Source organism: Agelaius phoeniceus, chromosome Z, assembly GCF_051311805.1.
Source record: "Agelaius phoeniceus isolate bAgePho1 chromosome Z, bAgePho1.hap1, whole genome shotgun sequence".
In the NCBI taxonomy this organism is placed as follows: Eukaryota; Metazoa; Chordata; class Aves; order Passeriformes; family Icteridae; genus Agelaius; species Agelaius phoeniceus.
Window position 1 is genome coordinate 64123045 of NC_135303.1, and position 24052 is coordinate 64147096.

The following is a 24052-nucleotide window of genomic DNA, read 5'->3' on the forward strand; positions in this document are numbered from 1 at the left end:
AAATATGCAGTTAGCAGTACCTAGTAATACATATGCAAGAGAACTTAACAGTCAGTCAACAGATAGTGCAGATGGCTGATGAAGCAAGCCTACTGGAATCCACACTGTCATTATCATAGGCAGTGACAATCCTGTTGAGAGGATCACATTGGAAAATTGTACAGGAGTAGGGGAATCTGTGGTAAAAGTCAACATTCTCATAACCTTCAGCTTTACCACCTGCTATGCACAGGGAAGAGGTTAATTACATCAATGTTTTTCTTGACTTCTCATTGGGAAGCTTACCCCATACACTTTTCTCTTGTGTTGTTTTGTTTGTTATTTTTTTTGTTTTCCCCAGAAGCTACTTTCACACTTAGAATTTATGTGTGTTATCAGCAATGATGCATCTGAATAAAGACTTGTGTGTGTAAGTCTGTCTAAGCATCTTTTGGGCAACACACATTCCATTTGTTTCACGCAGCATTAAGAAAAACAGATAATTAAAGATTCTGGACTTACCTCATAGCAGGGAAACCTCCTAACACCTCCTAAGTGCAGTTACCCTGCACTTAATCAAAGACTTTTCTGCAATAGATGAGCAAAGAAAAGCTAAAAGTAGAATGACATGCTTTATTTTTGCTTTCCTTTGGAGACTACAGTAAGCTACAGAAGCAGATACCAAGTCTTGTGTAAAGAACATTGCTAAAGCACTTATGATTCAGCACTCTCAGCTCTTGCAGGAATCAAAGCAAACTCTAGCTGATGTTGCTGCCACTGGAACAGTTTGAGAGTCACACTTCCATCTACTCCCATCTGCTTCTGGAAACATTGCAGGGGGTGCAGCAGGCAAACTGTCTTAACAAAGTACCTCAACAATAGGCCTCCAGCCTGAAATGAGGGACATCCACCTGTAAGTTATGCACAGATATTTTTCAAATTCGTGCTGTTAATTGAATAGTTGAATAATTGGACCAAAAAAAAAAAAAAAGATGTTTCATAACAGGTAGAAGATGTATGAATGCAGGTTTTGAATTGCTTTGCTAGTGATTTTGTAAGTCCTGATGACAGAGGATCAAATTATTAACTGATTGGCCTATAAGAAATTAAACTACACTGTAAAATCTCATGTGACACACTATGGGTTTGCAATACTCTTTCTAATCTAGAGAAAATTATGATGGCTTTTAAACATATTGGCCATTATTGGTCAACAATATTATGCACTATTAATCCTGTCAGGCAAGCCGTTATTCTGCTTATTTATATTTTAGAAATTTTTAGAATAAGGAATCATATGAGAAAAAATTATATTAGTCTAGTCAACAACAATAATATATTCTTTATCAGTTAAATGTCTAAAAAAAGTACTTAGCAGTCAAATACTGTAGAAAGACCCATGTGTTCATATGTATTGTAGAAAAAAGGAAAGAAAACAAGAAGCATTCATTAGCATTACATTAAATAATTGATTGCATAAAATTTTAAAACATAAAATTCAAGGCAAATTGTCATTTCAATGTGTAATTATGTCTGTATACAAATGTATAGGGCAAGTATGTAAAAAAATTGACAGTTTCTAGAAAAAGAAACTATCTCAAAAAGAAGGGTTTTAACAAAAGGAACAATATGAAAGACGTATTCAATATAACAGTTATTTTATCGGAAAAAGCTGACAATTTATTTAAAAGCATTCTATTCTGAATTAAAAAGAAAGACCTGTATGGGAAAATTCATACTATAAATCATAGGATGGAGATGTATGTAGTAATTTTATTCGCAAATGTAACACCGTCTAACATACCATCTTTTTTCATAAACCATTTCTTTTTTTTCAGATCCATGTAGAGTCTTAATCAGTTCTGTACTTAAAAATTACTGCACTCATGGCAAGCTTTAAGGTTTCAGTGTGCCAAATGCCACTTCTCCCATCTTTATTCTTTATCTACTTGGTCTATTTTGATTTTTTCACACAGTTTGTTTACCTTTGCTGTTTTAGCATATGCTGTGAAAAGTTCACCTTTTAAATTTGATCAGACTTCAGATGAAAAATTTTTTCAGTCATCTATTTGCACGCTAACTAACTAATTTTCAAATTGAAAATATTTTGGAGTTGGGAGAAATGTTGTTTTGGAGGACGGAGAGATTTTTTTTCCTTTTGACTGTCCCATTCCATCAGTTTTACATTTTTAGCTTTCCCTTGGTGGAGCCTGGATCCATACTTCTGTATCCTTTGTGTAATCTTCCTATTCCAGGCCCTATGGAATTCAGAATTGTTAAGTGTAACCTCTCAGTGACAGATATAATCCTATAAATTATAAGACTATATAGTGCCTGATGAGTGGTTTCTTTTAATGAAACAAGTTATCGTAATCTAGAGCACCAAAATCTGTCTCCCAAAAATTAATTCCATTCTTTTTTCTGTTATTTAAATCTCCAGAATGAAGTCATTCTGGATACCAGCTAGTTGAGGATGAAGTTTCTTCAAGAGAAGTGTGGTCCTGATCTGGTGATCTGAGGACAGAATCTGGTTTCTGATGGAGTCAATGAAAGAGAAGTGCAATCTGTTGTATATGGTCTTCACTATGCAGTTGTTAAATGTGGGTGCAATCTGAAACTCAACATGAGGAAGCACAGGGAACCTTATCAGCTCATGAAGATTCAAGCTCTATACTTCAATTTGACTTTCAGGATTTGTTTCATATACAGAACAGCATGGGGACTACTTTAATTGTAGTGAAAGCTATTACACATCAAAATTATTGGTGATATACAGTAGTAAAGAGCTTATGTTTTGTGAAAGTAGGTATCTAAACCAATAAATTTGAGCCTTCTGTTCTTGTGATCACATCAGCAGGAAACTCTGTCCTTTTGAGAATTCTGTCTCCCACATATACCTTGAATAAATGTAATGGAGGCCAGTAGCTCACTGTATATCCCTTCAAACCTCTTTCCTTCCTGTTATTGTGTTAACTGCTGTACACAGTTCAAATCATCATGTTATGGCAGGTTGTGTTTAAAGGACCAGCTCCAGTGGAACATTAAAAAATTATCAAGTCCAGCTCTAGGAGAGTAAAGCTTGCTTATATGTGTCACTTTTTTACTCAAGAAGCTCTACTAGACTTCTTATGCCGTGCCATTGGGGAGAACATAATTATTTTAATTTCTTTAAAAATGCTATCTTATAGCAATTCTCCTGAACAAATGTGGCAGTTTGTGTGTTGTCAGATTTTGGAATGATGTGCTATAGCTCTGTTTTCTTCTGCAATTTTGTACCATATCTTTGTTTCCTTCTGTCTTCTATCTAATTTTTTGTCCTTGTTTTTGTTATCCTGCCTTAAGAGACAGCCCTTGAATTTAAATTGCAATGAACAATCTAACTTCCTTTCAGCAAGTTAATATTTCCATGAGCTTAACAAAATTAAACTTTGCAACATAATATTTCCACACTGTGAATATCCTAAATTTAATAAGCATGCCTAGGAAAAAAAAAAAAAGAGTAGAGAAATCAGACATTTTCTGGATATAGGATTACCTGCATCTTTGGTACAGATTTGATGACCAGCTCAGTTAAGTAGCTGACAATTAACCACCGGTTCAAAGAACAATTCTCCCTTAGTTGTTTTCCCAAATCAGGGCAAATCTTTTAGTAATCTTGAGCTGTATTTTCAGTACAAGCAGTTGTTTATTAGAATAAAATTACTTTGTTATGTTGAAGAGCATTTAAATAAAGAAAAGCGGATGTATTAAGTAGAGTGTTTACAAAACTTTTCAATAGCATTGTAAATTCTTTTTTTGCTCATACATAAGTATTAATAGTTTTATAGGTGTGCATATATTTGATTAAGAAGGCCCTTTACATAATGTATAATGCTGCTGAATAGGACTGTTGAAATCCAGTTCTGCTTTGAATTCTAATATGAAAAAAATCTCCTTTATTTAGGTGGATAAGAGTCCAATAATTGCTTTTATCATGTTACATTTTAGGTGCATTTGTAAGATAACCCAGAATACCAGCTCCAAAAAAGCTATTTCCTAGGTGGTAGAAAAAGAAGAAGGAATTTCCAGGTAACTAGAGGAATTTCCAGGCTGGAAAAACAAACAACATAATAGGTCATAATTTTTATTTACTAGATTTTTAGCAATTAAATTTGCATAAAGAACGTTATTAGAAGTGTAGATTAAAATTAACAGTCTTAGATTCTACATGAAGATATGTTTGATTATGATGTGAAAATAACAAATCAGTGGCAAAGTTTCAAAGTATGTAGATACACTCCTTATTCACGCATGTAATAAGGTATTTGTGTGGTTTTCAGTTACAGGAAATATAATTCCTGAGAAGTCACATAACATGTCTGCCAATGTTATGTTACAGTGAAATAGGATGAAATTACTTGTTTTTTTCCTACACATCCAAAATTACAGTATTAATTGTAAACCAAAAAAACCAAATTATTTAAGTTTAAGGGTAAGTAAGTAAGGAGCAAACGTTCTTTTAAACAGCGCTGTTTCTCCAGTATACTGGAGATACCCAGGTACTGTTTCTCTAGTATCTGGGTGATATTAAAAAATTAGTGTTCACTTCCAGCAGTATTCCTCTAAAATCTGTATTTTCTATAAAGGCATACTGTTATCAACAAGTACAAAATTGAGGAACATAAAATAGAAACAGAGAAGATTATCCTCTTAGTTTTATCTATATATGTTATGTCAGGGTCTCTGAATGCCAGCCAGTGGAGTTAAAAAGCGATGTAATCTGAGCTCCTTGAAATCCTGTCAGTTTGTCTCTTTGTGCTCTTTCTTTGAGAACAGAATTTTGGAGAAGTGTCTTCTGCATTTAAGGCATACTCACCAGTAAAGGTACAATAGGCAATGTAGACAATTTTAGCCACTTTTCTGAACAAACCCTGGGTGGGGCAAGAAGCTGTGCTACTGGCAGTGATAGAGGAGTAGAGAGGAAATTAAATTGCTGTTGGCATTCTCTCCATCTGGGCCATCACCTCACTTCTCACTATCATTTCTCCAAGACATTTCCCTCCAGGAGGAATAGTAGTTAGCAGTAAGGAAGAAACTGCCATAGGTTTCTGTGCACCTTCTGTCCATTTTCATGTGATGGGAAAGCATCTTGTATCCTCAAGCTCTAATAGTCATGAACATGTGTTAGCAGTCACTATACCAAAAAGATCTTGAGAAAACAGAGTTGGACAGTAAAGTAAAATTATGCTGATGAACAGCATTGAAAAATGGTGTCCCTTTTTGTACTTTTAAAGTTAATTAGTGATGATAAACTATTGATGTAGTTTTTGTAATATTGAATATCTATCTAATTTGTTCATTAACAGTAAAGATTAAGAATTCACTAGTGCCCAAAATCAAAGAGAAAGCATCCTATGTGGGGTTTTGATTATTTGTTTTGCTTGCATTTTGTATATGTGAAGAATCAATTAATGTGAACAAAAAAATGTCTGTAGGTTAAAAAGCTGCTTGTTTTTTGTCAGTACAACATGATATGTTTCTGCTGAGAACAGTGATGTACAGCTCAAGGTCACAGTCACTTCTGTGTTGTGTAATGTAATTCTTGTTTGTGGGTTCACAAAACCATATCGGCCTCCTGAAATGAAAGATACCTGGCAGTGGGGTAAGCAGTCAATTGTAATGCCTCTGTAACAGAGAGAGGCAAACTAAAAAACACCATCCCACCAAAGCTCTATGCCAGGATCTATGCTACCAGGCTTATTCTAAGTTACAGAAAATGAAAAAGGGAAAAGAAAAAAAAAAGAAGGAAAGAAAAAAAAGAAGGAAGAATGTTGCAAAGAATATGGATTGGCTGTAGGCAACTGTCTGAAAATTATCTTGGCAGCCTTTGTTCTGATCTGGAGCTCTTCAAAACTTGCAGTGAGGATTTTCATAAACCTTGGGAAGCAGTGTATGCAACTCTGAATAATTTTCTATTTCTAGAAAAGAAAACTTTTTTTATCATCATTTTTCATCGAGATTTGATACTCCTTTATAAAATAAATATTATATATAATATTCATTATATTATTGTAAGCATTACAAAATAAATTTTTCATTTCATATCTGCTATCTGGTTTCTTTTACTTACAATTTACTTGTGTTTAATTTTTTTTCCCATTCCTATTTTCAATATTTCTGATATATATGAAGCTTGAAAATATGCAAATTATGAGCTGGAAAGTGGAAAAAAGTAGCTGAAAAGGGAAGAAAATAATTTGAACCTACAGTTATATTGAATTTATAGCTGGAAAAGGTCAGAGGTTTTAAAAGAAAATTGAATTTAGAAGATTTAAAAAGCTAAAATATTTTCTAAGAAAGCTATAATTAAAAAAAAAACAACTTTGCTCAAGCTGTCTTTATATTTTCTTGGCATTGGTAGACCACTTTAATTTTGAACTATTCTCAATAATGTAATTTTAACCTTATTCTCCCTCCTAAAAAACACATGAATTATATTGCTAAATTCTTCCAAAGGAGAGCACAAAATCACCAGAATCAGAATCACAGAATCATTAAGGTTGGAAATTTATTTGTTCTTTTAGAAAATAAGCATAAAAAGGCAAAAGGCATGTGTTCCTTGGAATTTTGAGAAAGACACTAAAAACAAAAGTATTAGTGAAAGAGGATTCCTGTGTATACAACAGCTTTCAGGCTCAGATTCTCATTAACTTATTTACGTTTACATGAAATTAGTATTTAGCCACTGTGATTTTGCTCAGTTAGCCAGAAATATGAATTCTTTAATACTAGCAGGAAGAGGTCACTAGATTTCAGTCTTCCTTAAATTTCAGAGAGGCTTGTCCTGTTTTACTGTTGCAGAATCAGACAATCATAGAACCACAGAATAATAAATTTTTTTAGGTTAGAAAAAGCCTCTGAGATCATTGAGTTCGACCTTTGACAAATCATCATGATGTCACTTAGACCCTGGCATTAAGTGTCATGTCTGTTCATTTCTTGAACACCTTCACGACTGTGACTTCACTTGTGTCCTGTTCCATATCCAAAGCTCTAAAGTCATGGGTTTTCTTTTGTTTGGTATATTCTTTTCTCATTCTTGGTTTTTATTGTTCTGGTGACAAAATCTTCACAAGGCTTACTCCCCTTTAACTAGAAATTGAATTATCTATCTGGTTGCAATTTTTTTTAAATCTTAGCAGAAGTGCTGTGTGATGTTCAGGCTGTCCTCAGAAACATAGCTGGAAAAACATTTTAAATAGTCTTTGGTGGTGATAGAAGAGGATGCAGAGTTGATCAAAGCACACATAAGTGGTTACCTTCACCCCCTGTTGAACTATATTATACATCATTTTATCTGTGACTGTTTTTTTTAAATTAATCCCTTCCATGAAAAGGAAACCAAATAAACACTTGGTTTTGTGTTTCTGCATCCATTTATCTTCATGAATGGAAGTATAAAATACAGAGAGAGGATAAAGAAATAGGAACAGCCATGGTCTGGCTGAAAGAGTTTTGTGTGCAGTAAAGACATATATGAATTTCTGCAAAATACTGATTGGTGCTTCTTTCTGGAAGCCCCGACTTCCCCACTGTTCTTGGAAATGTTGAGCAGGACAAATTGTACCTGAAAACTTCAGGACATTTCCTAAATTAAAACTGAAAAACATCATCATAGGAAAATGGTGTATATCCCAGACTACGAGAAAACAAGGATCTACAAAGACATAGATTAACATTGGCCTGACTGTATTGCAAAATTATTTTATTATTATTTTATATGTGAGTATTATAGGCTGATTATTAAAGAATCTAAAGTGAATCCTGAAAAAATAATCTTCCAAAGAACCTCTGCTGGAAAACCAAAAAAAAGAAAAAATATGGCTTATATTGCATTAAATATCCTGGCAATTTTAGGAGAATATAATTTTCACAAGCCAGTATTACATTTTTTGTAGGATTGCATCCAGATTCTTTTGCGATCACCACTTCCAGCATACTAACTCTATAATTATTTTCTTTGAACTCAGATTTTTTTTTTTCCCTGAACAAAAAGCACATATTGTTGGCACTGGTTTTGGTATATTCTGTTACATCAGTTTGGGACTATCTGGATCAGGGGACAAAAGGAGGTGGAAATTCTCTTGTGGGTAATGCTTTTACTAAGGTGTAACTACCTTTTCCATTATTAAAGAAGACTGCAGCTCTTCTGGTCTTTCAGAACTCTCTGAGAACTCTTACAAAAAACAGAGTTATTTATGAATATTGAAATAAATATGTTGTTTCCCCACTTTTAGTCAAATGATAGGTTTGCACTTGTCCTCTCATCTTCTAACAAGGATAAAGCAATTCCACTATTTTCATAACTCATGGGTATTCAAAAGACATTGTGCAGCTATACACACCTTGTTGTGTACTTGTAATCACAGACTCAGGGGATTGTAGAATCATAGAATAGGTTGGATTAAAAGAGACCTTAGAAGATTGTCTAGTCATCTCCATGTTGCTGTAGACATGGACATCATTCACCATATCAGGATGCTCAAAGCCCCATACAACCTGATCTCAAATTCTTCAATGAAGTTGTACAGTGTTTTTAATCATCAACACACTCAAGTCGTTATCTGCTCTCAATCCCTTCATTCCCCAGCCTGTATTGATGTTGGGGTTTGCTCTGGCTCATCCTCGGGACCTTGTACTTGGCCTTGTTACACTTGATGAGGTTTTATGAGACCATTCCTCATGGCTGTCAAGGTCCCCCTGCATGTCATCCCTTCCCCCATGTCTATCAAACTGTGATGTACTGACTACTAAAGCTATTTTTATAAATTGTTTTTGAACACTGTGAAAGAGGAATTCTAAACTTGCAATAGTACAGAATTTTATCAGAAAATGCAATGTCATCAATTAGTACCATATTTTTTAAGGACTTCCAAAATCACAATTATCATATCTGGCATGATATCCTTTTCCAAATAAGATGACACTTGACTGGTTGAAAATAATATTCGAGTACACAGCTATTTAAAAGACAGGGAGTTGACATGTGGGAACAGTGGTCAAGGAGGGTCTGTTCCTTGTTAGTCAGTAGTTTTAGTGGGTCGTTTTCCATGGCTGTTTTCTCCAATCAGTCATCAGCAATTTGCTACAGGAGAACAAAACACAAAATAAAATACACCTATCCGCTTCATAAAGATGACAAGGGCATTCAAAAATGCCCCAGTGATTGAGGACATATCTTACTATAGGACCATGAGGTCAAGTTTGTTTTACACTTAAGACTTTGATGTCACCAAGATATTCTGTATCCTTACACCAAGAAAACCAAAAATCTAGTAGAAATATATACAAAAGCCATGACTTCATACAGTCCTGTGTGATAACCTGAAGCTCACTAGGGACGGAAGTAGGGTTGCCTATTTGGAATGTAAAATTTTCCTGTTGCTGTGTCTCTATTGTTATTTTCCCTCTAAATCACCCTACAGTGATAAATCTGGCTGTTTAAGGTGTCTCTTTGGCAGGCTGTCCTTTGATTAGGCAATTTATCTTTAACATGCCCAAAAAAAGATGTCCTCCATGAACAATAGTTGACAGTTAGATACTTGTACTGTGAATGCTGTGTTGTACTGGCTAGGTAATATGCACAGAGAATGAGTTCAGCCAAGAAAAATGCTCCTTAATAAATGGCCATACTCCATAGCAACAATATGTAGCCATTACTATACAGGGGAAAATATGCTGCAGGATCAGGAAAATACAGACACAATATATTTCACATTAAATAAGATTTATCAAGGTATTCTGCAAAACATGGCTTGTGTTAGACATCCTGTCCTACAGAGATCTAGAGGTTGGAGAAAACAAGATGGATGCTGATTATTTTATAAACCATGTGAAACAAGTGGCCTGCAGTTAGGTGTAAACAGAAGCATCCATAATGAAGTGGTGCAGGTTTATGTTAAAGCCATATGAAGTATTAGTTACAAAATTTAAAACATTGACAGACTTAATTATCTTTTGTCAGATGCCTCAGAAATGGTAGTGTGTCATATAAAACTTCATAGACTAGTGGTGAAGGCTTACTAGTGCTGAATTTCAGCCAATATTTCAATACAGCTCTTGGAGAAAATGTTGGATTTTTTAGCTTACATTGTTTGCTTTTATTCTAATGTAGATATTATACAGTTTTCCTGTATAATGCTCCAGTATCTCTATCCACATCTACTACTAAAGAGGATCAGCACAGAAAATCTTGGTGAAAAGAAGCAAATAAGTAAGTAAAATCTAGCCCTGCCATTATTATATAGATAATTGTCCTTGAAATATTGCTAAAGTGAAGATTTCATTTTATAAAACATAATAATGTAAAAGTTAATTTTATCCACAGTTTCTCTGGGCAACCTGTCCCAGTGTCTAACAAAGTTAGAAAAACAATTTTTCCCTATAATCAACATAAATCTAGTGTCTCTCAGTTTAAAGCCATTCCCCCTCCACCCCATGTCACTACAGGCTATCTTAAAAAGTCTTTCTCTGTCTTTTCTATAAACCTCTTTTATAACATTGAAAGACCATAATCAGGATTTCTTGGAGCCTTCTTTTCCTCAGGTGAGGCAACCTGAAATCTCTCCAGTTTTCTTCATAGGAGAAATGTTCCAGTCCTTTGTTTTATTGCACTGGATGAAGTTTCATGGGATCACTTGTCATCTCCTCCCTCATGTCTATCAAATGCACTGCTCAGCTCGGTGTCACCTGAAAAATTGCTGAGTCAATCCCTTTGTCTGTGTCATCAATAAAGACATTGAATAGCCCTATACTGACCCCTGAGGGATACCATACGTCACTGATCTTCATTTAGACATTCAGCATTGACTACAGCTTTTTGCATATGGCAAATCCAAATTATTCCTTATGCATCAAATAGTCTGTCCACTGAGCACTTATCTCAATGATTTAGTGACAAGTATGTTGTGTGGGACTGTGTCAAAGGTCTTGCAGAAGTCAAAACAGATGGTATCAATTGTTTTTTTCTTATCTACCAATACAGCCACTCTATTGCAGGAGGCCACCAGCCTAGTCAGGAATAATTTGCCATTTTTTTGAAGGGCATTATGTTGGATATTTCTAATCATCTCCCTGTCAGCCATATGCCTTGACATGTCCTCCACAAAGATCTTTATCATGATCTTACTGGTCAGAGAGGAGAGGGTGACCAGTTGATAATCCTCAGTGTCTTTGTATTTACCCTTTTTAGAAATGGGAGCAACATTTCCCCTCTTTAGTCACCATGTGTAGTAGCATGACTTTTCAAATATTGTGGAGAGTGGGTTGATAACTACACCACAGAGTTCACTCAGAACTCTGGGATGTATCTTGTCAGGTCCCATGAAATCATATATATTCAGTTTCCTCAGATGGTTTCAAACATGATTTTCTCTTAGAAAACTGGGACATCTTTCTCCCACTCCCTGTCTTGAGGTTCAGGGGCTTGAGAGGTGTTTGGAGAGAGATTACAATGGATTATAACCATTTTTTATATATATATATATATATATATATATATATATATATATATATATATATATATATATATATATATAATGCAGGTCTTACATGTTTTTTGCATCAGTCATAAATGGGCCATAAAATATTTGCAAAACATTTATGGTAAGAGGCTAGTTTCATGTAAAAAAAACTGCAGTAGTTTTCAGCAGCAACTGCTGGAGATTTCCAGCTTATGTGGAAATAAAATGCTGGTATATAATTGACCCTGCCTTTCCATTTATCTCTAGGACAAATAGCCTTTTTTTTGGGAAGCTTGTGGATATTTAGTAATAAATTGTTGGACAGTTTTTAGACTTTAAGCTGGTTTATTAGCAGACCAAGGAAGAAACCTTGAATATGTGAGTTGACTATGATAACCAGACTTTGTTTTATTCCCTAGTGCATTATTTTCAATTGTTAGCAAGGTGGTGGTTTTTTTTTCCTTTTCTAGCCATGCCCATCATTGGCTATTATCATACCATGTTCTGAATTTAAAGGCTCTACACTAAAAAAGGTGTGGAAGATGATAATTGTCATTAATTGTCATGTCACACCAATATTAACTTTGGAATATGAAAATAAAAAGTTGCATTTTCAAAGAAGTGCATGTCACATATGAATTTAATATCAGAGAACTGGAGTTGTATTTTTATTAATAAATTGCTGAAGATAATAAAAACTGTGTTGGGTTTGCATGGCGAGGGATGACAGAGATGGCTTCTGTGAAAAGTTGCCAGAAACTTTCCATGTGCTCATCAAAGCTGTCCCTAGCCATCTCCAAGAGGGACCCACCTCTGACAAGCAGTGGTAGTAGCATTTCTGGCATAATTTATACAAGAGAAAAAAAAAGTTATGAGAAAGTAATTGAGGTCAGAGATGACACAAGTGAGAATATGTGACAGAATCAGCTCTGCAGACACCAAGCAGAAGGAGGGGGAGGAGATGCTACAGGTGCCAAAGCAGCCCAATGCAAAGACCATGATGAGTTACGCCGTCCCCCTGGAGGGGAGCCCATGGAGGTCCAGGGGGAAGCAGGTGAATGTGCCCAAAGGGGCTGGGATACCATGAGAAGTACATGCTGGAATAGGCTCCTGGCAGGAGCTGTGACCCTGGGCAGAAAGGAGCCCATTCCAGAGGAGATTTGCTGACAGGGCTTCTTGGGGAGTTCTACAGGAACAGGTTGCTCCAATGAGAGGAGCCTGCTCCTGTAGAGCTGCACTTTGTGAAAGGGACCAGCATTGGAGTAGTCCATAAGCAACTGCAGATTGTAGAAAGGACTTGCAATGCAGAAGGAGGAATGTCTCCTGTGGGAGAGGCCCCAGTCTGGAGAAGGGGTCTCCCTGAGGATGAAGGAATGGCAGAAGCAATGTGTGATGATCACAGCCCCATTCCCCATCCCTCTGCACCACTGAAGGGAAGAACACAGAAAATCAGGAATAAAGTTAAGCCCAGAAAGAAGGGAGGGGTGGGGGGAAAGTGCTTTTAAGTATTATTTTGCTTCTATTCTATTCTGATTTGTTTCATAATAAATTCAATTTATTTCCCCAAGCTGGTTCTGTTTAGCCCATGAAAGTGATTGAGCTCTCCCTGTACTTATCCCAATGCATAAGCCTTTTACAATATTTTTTCTCCTGTGTCCAGTTGAGGATGGGAATGATAGAGTGGCTTTGCTGGGTACTTGGCACCCAGCCAAGGTCAAACCACCACAACAGCTCAAATATCTGAGGTACCGTACTTACATTCTGACTTGTAATTTAATGCGTGCTGTTATATAAGCATTAGTGTTTTTTCAGTAAAGTATCAGACAGCATGTCATTTAGAATACTGTGATATTCAATGATTCGGTATACTATAATTATGAATGCATGGTTCTGCATTTTCTGTAGTTTTGGCTCAGCGTAATCCTTAATATTAATGGAATTAATGTTTGTTGTACAGCAATTACTTTAGAAGGAATGCTGAGTTTCTTATTGCCTAGCAGCTACATGGCAATATCATGGAACTAAGTACCTATATGTTGATTTCCTTTGTACCTCTGGCTTTTTTAATGTGTAGCTGGCACTGTTGCACCAAAGAAAAAACATTAAACAAAGCTGACAGAAGTCAAGGAAAAAAGAAAGAAAGAATAAAAGGATGATATTGCAGACAAAATTACCTCCTTGTAAGAACTTGATTCTTTTTAGCATCTTCTTCTAATAATTTGTGTCTCAGTTATCTTCTTGGACAGCTCTAATGGTATTGTAAATTGGCATAGTCTTAGACAGAAAAATTACTCCTTTCTCTATGGCCAGTCAACAGTCTGTATATTAATACATTATTTTTGAGATAAGCTCTACTTTTCCCTGTCCGTTCTCTATTATTTCAAAATCATCAGATAAAAAATACATCCCAAAACATAAAACCTCATGTATTTAAAAATTTTGAGCTGATTCACGGAGAGAAAGAAGACACCTTATAGCAGCAATTACCGTTATGACTACACAATCTTCCTATTTCTCAGTATATTTTTCCCACTTTAACTTTCTACCCTGAAATTCAAACTGCAGCATGGCTTTGGTTGTTAGGTCCCACAGCAATTGTGTATTTCACTTCCACTTTGGCCTTTGATAGAGGTGTCTTCCAACAGAATCATGCCATTCATGATCAAATTAGAGAGACTCATAAGAGAAGACTAGAAAAATTTCACAGGATTGGGACCCAGCCTGTAGCACTCACTCCCACAGATGCTGAGAATTCCCACAGGCTTGGCATTTTTCAAAACTAAATATAAAACACATTTTTATTTAGCTTTCCCTTGATAAGGTATTTTCACTGGAAGATATGCATACAGCCTTTCTCTCTACCATAGATATTTGTACATGAGCACCTCCTTCCTTCATCCCCTTCAATTAAAAAATGAAGACATAAAAAAATAAAAAAGACAACAACAGCAACAATGAAACAAACAATAAAAAAGAAACAAACAAAACAACAAAAACAAAAATAAAACAACAACAACAAAAAAGAAAGCCAGGAAAAACCCCCACCCAAAACCACCCCAATTAATTAATCTATCACATTATAAGAATGGGAGAGAAGAAGAACAACCAGCATGTCTGCGGTTTCTTCTATTTTTAAATACTTCAGAGGCACTTTGATTCTATGGTGATGAGGCTATATATGTATCTAGATAGTTAATTTCTTAGTCCTCTAAGGGAATCACTGAAAAATAAATGTTGATATGTAATTGACTCATAGACATATTGCCTCTGGCAATATGCTATAGAAATGGCATCATGAGATCGAGGGAAACAGATCACAGATTTTAGTAACTGACACTTCATATTTTGTAAGTTTATCCCTATATATTTCAAATGTTAATTGGGACTATAAATCTCTCTACATTTGAGTGAGGTTGGGCTTTATCTCCTTGACAATAACCTAGTATTATATTTTAAACTTACAGAATTAAAATTGCTAATATCAGCATGAGTTGGAATAGTAAAATTACATGTTAATTGTAAATTCACAATTAAAACCGACACTTGCTCTGACATGTGACTGCATGAACATTGTGGTGGCAAAATGCTAGAAGTGCTTTTTTGACGCTGCATATGTAATTAGGAAAAAAATTCTACCTCCTGTCAGGGTTTTCTGTCTAACTGTAATGTGTGTTTTCCATCTCTTTTGTTAATATTACATTTCTGAGAGAGTTTTATTGGTCCAACCAATAACAAACAGTAGTCTGAAATTAAGGGGAAAGGAATTGGTTAGTGTGCTTATTGTTGCATGTATAGCACAGAAAATAAAATGGAAAATACTGTAATTTGAAGGCAGAGATTTGGGATGCATTCAGTGGAGTGATTCGGTGACAATGTCTAGATAGTTAACATTTTTAAGTTTGACTCCTTAAGGGGTATGGTACCTATCAAGCTGTCTTTCTGACAAGGCAGCACTCTACTCAGATATGAATAGATAATGCATTTAAAAGCGGAGCGGGGGGGTGGCGGGAAGAATCACAGAATAATATAAACCAACAGTTAGTAAAGGCATAACTTTAAATACAGATGGGTTGTAATGCGTGTCAGGGAGACTTGTACTATTTTAGAATCTTAAGAGACCATATGTGGGGGCAGGTAGTGGGAGGAATGCAAAATTTGTGGGTTTAAAAAATAACAACAGAAAACCTGTGGTGAAGTTCTAAAAAAAGATTATGTTAATTTGTGATTCATTGCCAAATGCAACTAAAGATTCATAGCACCAATTAAATCAAGCGTTCTAATTAAAATGTGGTTTTGTTTTAGTCCATGAAAGTTGTGTGAAGTTAGTGACAATTCTGAACTACCTAATAATTTTAAAATTTCAAGCATGAAGAAGAGCATTGAAAATAGGAGAAGGAAGATTTTGGGCTAGTCAAAAATTATGAATAAGTTCAGAGCTGTCTTTGTAATATGTGTAGTTTTGACCTTGAATGACTTATCAAACTTGTATTTATTTGGTTGATCTCTGTGTTTTTGAGATCAAGGATCCATTATCCCTGTATCAAGTTTGTACCCAAGTTTGCAACTAGACCTTGTAGGGGGACCAGTTCTATCCTATTTCACAAGGTTTAGGCTCAAATACAGTTTAATGTGGATAGTGTTCCATGAAAGCTTCAGAATCAAAGAAGCATGTCTAAAGAAGCTCTTGAAAGGAGTGCACCAGGACTCTAAGATGTGCAACATCTCTATGTAGAAATCAATCTGCAATTGTTGACACAACATGATTTCTCTTGCAAGGATTTTATGTGAAAGAAAGAAATAAATATTATCAGATTTTTAAATCCCCTGGTGTGTACAGATTTATGTGGTTCTAAATTTCACATTTGCACATAGCAGACTAAAAAACCCATACAAACCCCCAAACAATCCCAAATGAGACTGTTAACTGTGATAGTGTCCTATCTTTATTCAAAAAGGTCTTTTGGTGCACAAAACAACTACCTATATATATAAAAAATTTGTTGCATGTAACACACACTAACAGTACTAACAGACAGTCACTTTTTCCTCAAAATGCTTATTTATATGCTGACATAATCCACAAATTCCTTATAAGTCTCTTCAAATGTATTGAGGGATTTAAATTCTATAGGAAGTTTTACTTTGTTTTACCTGAAGTGCGTTGGAAATAAACTCACAAACACTAACCTATTTAATTTCTTTGGCACTGCAGTTTTTAAAGCAGTGAATTGTAAAGTAGTAGTGAATTGTTTTGCAGACATCATCATTCCAAAATGCAGGTGTAGGACATACATACAGAGTCAATAATCCAGAAAACATGGATCCTGCACTCTGAATGAACCTTAGGTCTTTTAGAATGGGTCATTTCACAAGCTGTGTAAAAAGGCATATGATCTTTGGTTATTTCATATACCACAGGATCATGGAGGAGGAGAGCCTAAATTTCATGGATCACAGTAGGCTTTCTAAGTTAAGAGTAGTACCACATACAACTAATAAAAAACCCATCAGTCCAAAAAAACATCTCCTCTGAGATGCTGTATCCTCCTCTTGAGAAAGCTGTATTATCTCTGCTGAAATTTGGAGACGTTTTGTACTGACTTTTTGTTCATTTCAAAAATGAAAAAAAAAATCTCAGAATTTTCTTGATTTCTTAAGAAGTTTAAATAAATTATGTTAGCAACTAGAATATAGACATATAAAATATCTATTTATTTGTAAATAATACAGTAAATTCAATATCATAAGTAACACAGTAAATTGTAAGTCCATCCTAATTGTAGGGAAAAATCAAAAGCATGTATGCTATATACTTACAGTGTAAGAACAATTTAAATAGATAAATATTATTTAATGTCAAACTATTTTATATCAAACCCAAAATTTTTATATCAAACCTAAAGTTCTTGTAAATTGTTCTTACTACAATAAAAGGAATAATGAAAATGAACAGATGAGGTTTCAGCTTTATTTGTTTTGTTTTGTCTTTTTCTTCCCTTTTTATGATTAAAGAAAAAACAAGGTTTAGTTAAAAATACTAATAGCAGATAAATTTTCTGAAACACCTCTTCAGACACTCAAACAACCAAGGTGGGGTGAGAGAGACAGAAGATGAAAGATGATCAGGGTAATAACTGATACTAATTTTATTTATAATGTTCTATTAAGCTCTCTACTCAATCCCTATTGGATGACCTGTGGAGCTTGACGTCATAATTAGTCAACTGGAGATACAGATGAAAATATTTATGAAGTTCATGATGGTTTAAAAAAAATGGCATTCCTGGGGCCTGGAGAGGGACAGTAGTGGTAGTGAAATACCTAGTCTGCTTTGCTCCTATCCACCAAAAATCTGCACCCTCTTTTGAATTTATGAGCCCTCTAAAAGCTTAGAAGCGTGACTACCCACACTCCTAAGCACACAGACAAACAAACAAAACCCCAAAATGTGGCATAATATTAGAAATAAGCTCAGAGTCCTAATATCTAGAAGACAGAATAACAAAGTCTAGCAGACTAAGGAATGAAGATTGTTATGAGTGGTGAATGGTTCTGAGATAGGGAGATCTCAGCAGAGGCAGGTGGAGAGGTTGGCAGGTCCCCAAGAGATAGGGAAACCTTCATGATACAGAACAGAAAATTGTGGTTCCTCCTGAAAAGAAGAGCTTTCATTTTTGTCATTAATGGAGTAGAACTGTTCTTTTTTTATCAGGTTAAAAAAAAAAAAGGATATGTAGGAAGTGAGGGGTCAGAATGTCTGTGGTATGTGTTTTGGCTGGCAGGAGCACCAAAAGCCTGCAGGAAAATAGCTTGTGTTTGAAGTATAATAAGCAAACTACTATAGGTATGTACTCCCAGATTTCAGATAGCATCATCAGCACAACATCTGACAGCTCTGTAGCAAGAAGAAAATTCTATGGGTGTCAACAGGTCCATAAAACTCAATGCAAGGCCACACTTTTAAGGAAAACTGTGCATATGACAACATGGTGTTAATTTTTTATATTCTTAGGGTATGTTTAAAGCATATGATTAACTTATTTTCTGTTTCTGAGACATTTCTATTCACATTGCTTTTCTAATCATATGCTGCTAGCTTTCAGAGAGCCTAAGAACACTCCAGCTGCTCTATAAACGGAAAGTCACTGCCTTAGGAGTACACGTTTTTGTGACAAAAACAAATATCCCTTTTTACTTCTAGTGGTTTTATAGAACAGCACCTGAGAGAAAATGATATGAAACGGCATTGGATTGGTGCATCACAAGTGGAGTACATGGTAAGAGACTAGGTGAGCTGCACACATGCACAGTCCTGCTGATTTTCAGTAGGATATATCTCTAAGAATAAATGTTCAGCAACACTGAGAAAACACCCTAGTCATCTGTTTCAATGAAGCTGTGATAGCATAAACTGGAGGAGATTGCCACATTCTAGTGAGATTGCAATTTGGACTGCTGAGCTTTCATTGCCAAAGGGGATGTTTGGGAAGCAATGAGCTTATCTTTACTTTTAAGTGTAAATTGACAGATAGGAATAGAGAGTTCTCCCCTCTCTCAAACCAATTTGAGATCAGGATTCTAAAGCCATTCTACACAGAAGAACTGAATGCTGACACACAGGAACCTTTACTGGTGGGTGGTTTGTGTGAAGATTCTTGTCTGAATGTGGCTACAAAAGCAAGCAGATCTTCCTTTTTTTGAAGCACCCAAGAAAGTTTTTTACCTAGTGGAGACTTTGAACAATAGCCATCGAAGATTAAGCTCCTACGTTCATTTATAACTTACTAAACAAACTGCAGAGTCTCAAAAGTTCTCAAGTTTAAACCATTGGAAGTTTAAAACTAAAAAAAGTGTGAGGGTGGTCTTAAGGACCTGCTCTTTCTGAGTAAAAGGACAGTGAATGAGATAATATTTCTGGTAACAGTAAGAAATATATTTTAAAAAAGTCCAAATCCTTCTATGAAATTGATACTATGTAAGAAATGGTTTGCGGAAGTAGCATCTACATATGTTGGTTTTCTCCCTCCCAGAAAGTGCAAAAACTACTGCACTCTGATGTATTGTGAATGCAAATTAAATATTAGAATTTCTGTGAGGAGACTATGAAACAAAAATGATGACCATTTTTTTAGTATAACGTAAAGTGAGTTTTCAAACTATGAACTATTTGTATGCATTATTTTTTGTCTGAATGTTTAAAATATTAGTTTAGGCTAAGAGTATAGGGCTGGGTTTTAAAGTTTTGGAGGTTTTTTATTCTGTTTTGGGAGATTTTTGTCTGTAAAATATGCAGAAGTTTTAAAATTAAAAATTAAAAAATGAAAAATTTATTTTTGTCATTTTATAGGTACTTTATTATACACCCAAAAATTTGATTAACATAAAAACATAATTTGTCTTGCATGAGAATTCATAGTTAACTTTTTTTTATTATTTCAGAACAAAATACTTCTGCAGCATAGGCATTTTCATATGTTTGTGTTCTGAAGAATTATGTTTTTCTATGTAAATAACTTGTCTTCCAATAATTTAAGATTTTTTTAAAAAAAGCTTATATATTGCAACAACAGTATTAAAGGTAATGCTAAATATAATTATAAAAAACATTTGAAAAAATACAATCATATTATTTATGTGGATTAAAAACGTATGGACATAGAGCAAATATTCTCTTTTTCTTTCTAGTGAATGCTTAAATATGATTCTATAAGCGTGTTTGAATTCCTCTGGCCCATTGTGTATTTTATTATCAGAGTTAAGTAAAAAAGTAAATGTGTTTCTGTTGTGGTTTAAGAGCAGTTCTTCCTAATTGACTCCTTCCACTGAGACTCTCCACACTGTCTGTCCCTGCAGTGGGATGGAGAGCAGAACTGGAGACACAAGAGGCAAAGATCATGGCTTGAGGTAAGAACAATTTACTGGAAGCAGCAATGAGATAAGAAAACAAACAGTAACAGCAACAGCAGCTGTTATTCTAATGACAGAGGGTACAAGTAAAGAAATGCTACTGCTCACCGTGGAAAACCCTGGCAACAGAAAATTCCCAACCTGCTTGGAACCAGAACCACCCATGTTTTTCCTCTGGCTTGGAACCGGGGCCACCCCAGCACTCTATTGGCCACACTTACTCAAGCATAACAATTCCTTTCCCCCCAAAAGAGATTTCCTCCTGCCCCCCCAAAATTATGTGAATAGAATAACCTCCATGTTCTAGTCATGCCCATTCCCAGCTACTGCAAAAATTACTCTGTCCTGGCTGGAACCAGGACAGTTTCTGTGTTCCTGCTTTTCTCCTTTTCTTCTGTTTAACATCAAATTTTTGGTTTATGTGAAGTAATGTAGTCTGGTGAGGCCCTGGCAAGCCCAGAGCAGGCTCAGCCATCGGGAAGGCTAGGCTGCTCTGGGGTTTTTCCAGGCAGTTGCCCTCAGTCACTTCCTGCAGGTCTCTGACAAAAAAATTTTTGCAATCTAGGTCCCAGAAATACCCCTGAATCATTCACCTTAACTGTTCCCAGTGTGGCCCATTATTCACAATTCTCTGAGCGAAATAAACTGAATCTATTAGTTTTCCAGTGACCAAAGTCAGCTACTTCCTGTACTCTCTTTTTTTTTTTTTCCCCTCTCCCACTGCAACACTGCTATGATTTTTGGTGAGTCAAATTTATCTGTTAATACATCTACCTATTATCTCAATATGGACTTTTCTATCATTAGAGTAGCCAGTTTTCCTGACCTCTTTTGCCCTCCCTGTTATGTACTATGTCACTTTCCTAATTAAGTTGAAATTTCCTCTAAAAGTAGATTTGATCCTAGAGCCCTTTTCTCCTGAACTGGAACTTGAATGTCACTACTACATCCAAGAAAACCTCTGATTGTCACATATTCATCCACTCTTCCATATTAGTAGAGTTAGCTATGAGCAGATCCAGCTGTGCACCATTGCTGGTTGGACCATCCAGCACCTATATCACCCTCCAGAAATCTTCCTTTTTGCTTATGTTTTTAGTAGATAGTTATGCTTGTACTCTCCTCCCATGTAAACTTACTATCAGGCTAAAGAGCATCCAAAAAAGAGAGACACAGTCAAGCCCTCATCCATTTTACATTATTTGTGATTTGTGAATATATTAAAAAATCCAAAACAAAACAACAAACCCTCAGTATAGAAAAGACAAGGAGTTTAATCTAGCTTGTAAATATAATTTAATGTCTCTAATACACAAAGCTTCAAGCAGCTAATTATGGTGTTTTAAGGACCAGATGGACTACTTTTAACCCCCCCCTAAGGTTTCTGCAGCTTAAATGCTTCTCAGAGTCAAAGCTGCTTCTTTAGACTCAACTTTGAAATTAAGATCAGTGAACACTTCTTAGTGCTCCCATGTTGTCATCCTTGTGTCCAGCTGCCTGCTCTCCACTGTGAGAGCAGGGATCATGAAACTGGAAAAAAAGCTGACAGCAAAGACAGATGTTCTTAATAAAGGTTAGACAGTTTTCAAGAAGCAGTTTCAAGCATAAATAAGAGGATTGAAGTTATATGTAATGGGATTTTGCAAACTGATTTGAGAGCCAAAATGTTGGGAAATACATTATCAGCCCAAGATGCAATGGTGACTCTATTGATACACAAAGCTAAATTCTTTAAATGCCAAATGAACAGAAAGGTGAATATAAGTAAGGTGAATGAAGTTATTGGCATTTGAGAAGGCCCAGAATACAATGATATCAAACTTCCTGAAATTATTAGAGAAATAACACTTGGCAAATATTTTACATTGGATGTTTCACACTGTTCAGCCAGTAGCTGATTCACCTAACAACCTAAAGCTAAGTCAGTGTAATATACACTTTCCCTCTACCAGAATGCAGAGGTAAATTACTTCTTAATCAACAGCTGACAAGTGTCAGTAAGCAAAGGATGAAGCATCCTGAAAGAACAGAACATGTGAATCCAAAATACATATCCGAATCAAAATGAACAAAATAGCCAGATTCATATGGTTTGTGTTAGCTACAAAATAACTATCTACAAGCCAGGTAATTATTTTACTTCCCTTCATAATTTTTTGGGGGGACTAATTGTTTCTTTATGAGCTGAAACTGAAAATCCACCTCTCCATGGTAAATCCACTATTTTCTGTATGCTGTTGTGAACTGCAAAGAACTTCTGTTTTGCAATGATCATCATTTCCTTACTTTGAGTTGCTGTAATAAATTAAAATGTTTACATACTCTGTGACTGCATGCAGACAATATCAGAGGTTATATTTTTCTTTTCACTTTAGTTGAGCTGGAATGCACAGATGCCATGGGCCTATTAATCCCAGTGCCAGCCTGAGAAGGGCAAAGAGTCTTGTCCTGGCCATACTGAATGGGGATCACTTCTCTGGGTCTGTGCCAAGTGTTCTGATGCTTAACTGAAGCAATAAGAAGAGCTGGAGCTGAAGTTTTTAATGGTAGTCTAAATAAAGGATCATAACCAAATAAGGTATTCATTATTTCATAAGCTATCAAAAAAAACAGCTCCTTGGTCACCCCACCTTTAGGGCTATGTTATGAGTACTTAGGACCCAGCTCCCAGAATTCTACAATACTAGATTAAATTTCTTTCACACTGTAAACTTTTCAAAAATTAATTTATTTTATTAACTTTAGTTAACTGGAACTGGAAGGGTTTTATTGATTTTTTGTAATTGAACAAGCTGATAATTAAGCAGACTAGAGATTCCAGTTTCTTTTATGCAGACATTTTACTGTACTTCCATTTCATGATGGAATTAAAAGAAAAAGTTTCTTCTGTTAGTACTCAGACCACTGAAGGTCAGACTATGATATTGGGGGAACTCATCTGGAAATACTCATGGGCCTGATTCTGAGTTCATAAAGCCATTGTACATCTGGTCTAACATTAAGGAAATTAGTTACACAAAACCATATTTAGGGACTTAACAGACAAAAACAACCTTTGTTTTTATTATACATTAACATTTAAGAGTTAAAAATAATGGCTTAGACTTTGGTGGTTTACTTGTATACTAATAGTTTCCCTGTGTGAGTGAATTCTGCTATGGAGCTTGTGACCCTCCTCTATCATAGGAGTATTGAAACACACACGGACTTGGTTCTTTCTCAAGCAATATATTAAGATATATTTAAGTGCTGTAATCTGTCAGAACATGAAAAACATTTTATATCTCTGCAATTTATGGTTCTAATCAAATTTCCCAAGTTAAAGGTTGTTTGTCTCCTTGCGCTGTCTCCTTTTAGTTATTGTTTTCGGTGTGGCACAAACATTTGTAGGAGACATTCTAAATAGGTAAGACAGACCGAGAGAGTCTGTACTGGAAAGATTTTTCTAGTGACAAATGCAAGTAGAACTTCAGAGAAAGTGAGAGGAAAAATGCTTAAATTTCCCGTTAAGCCACTCATCCTCTTTTCGGTTTCGCTTTGCTTTTTATACTCAGAATTTTTGTTACAGAAAAATCAAATTATCTGTGACTCACTTGGAATCTGACAGAGTACCTTGGAATTTCTAGGTAGTGCACTGTACTAAATATAATAGTGGAAAGATAATA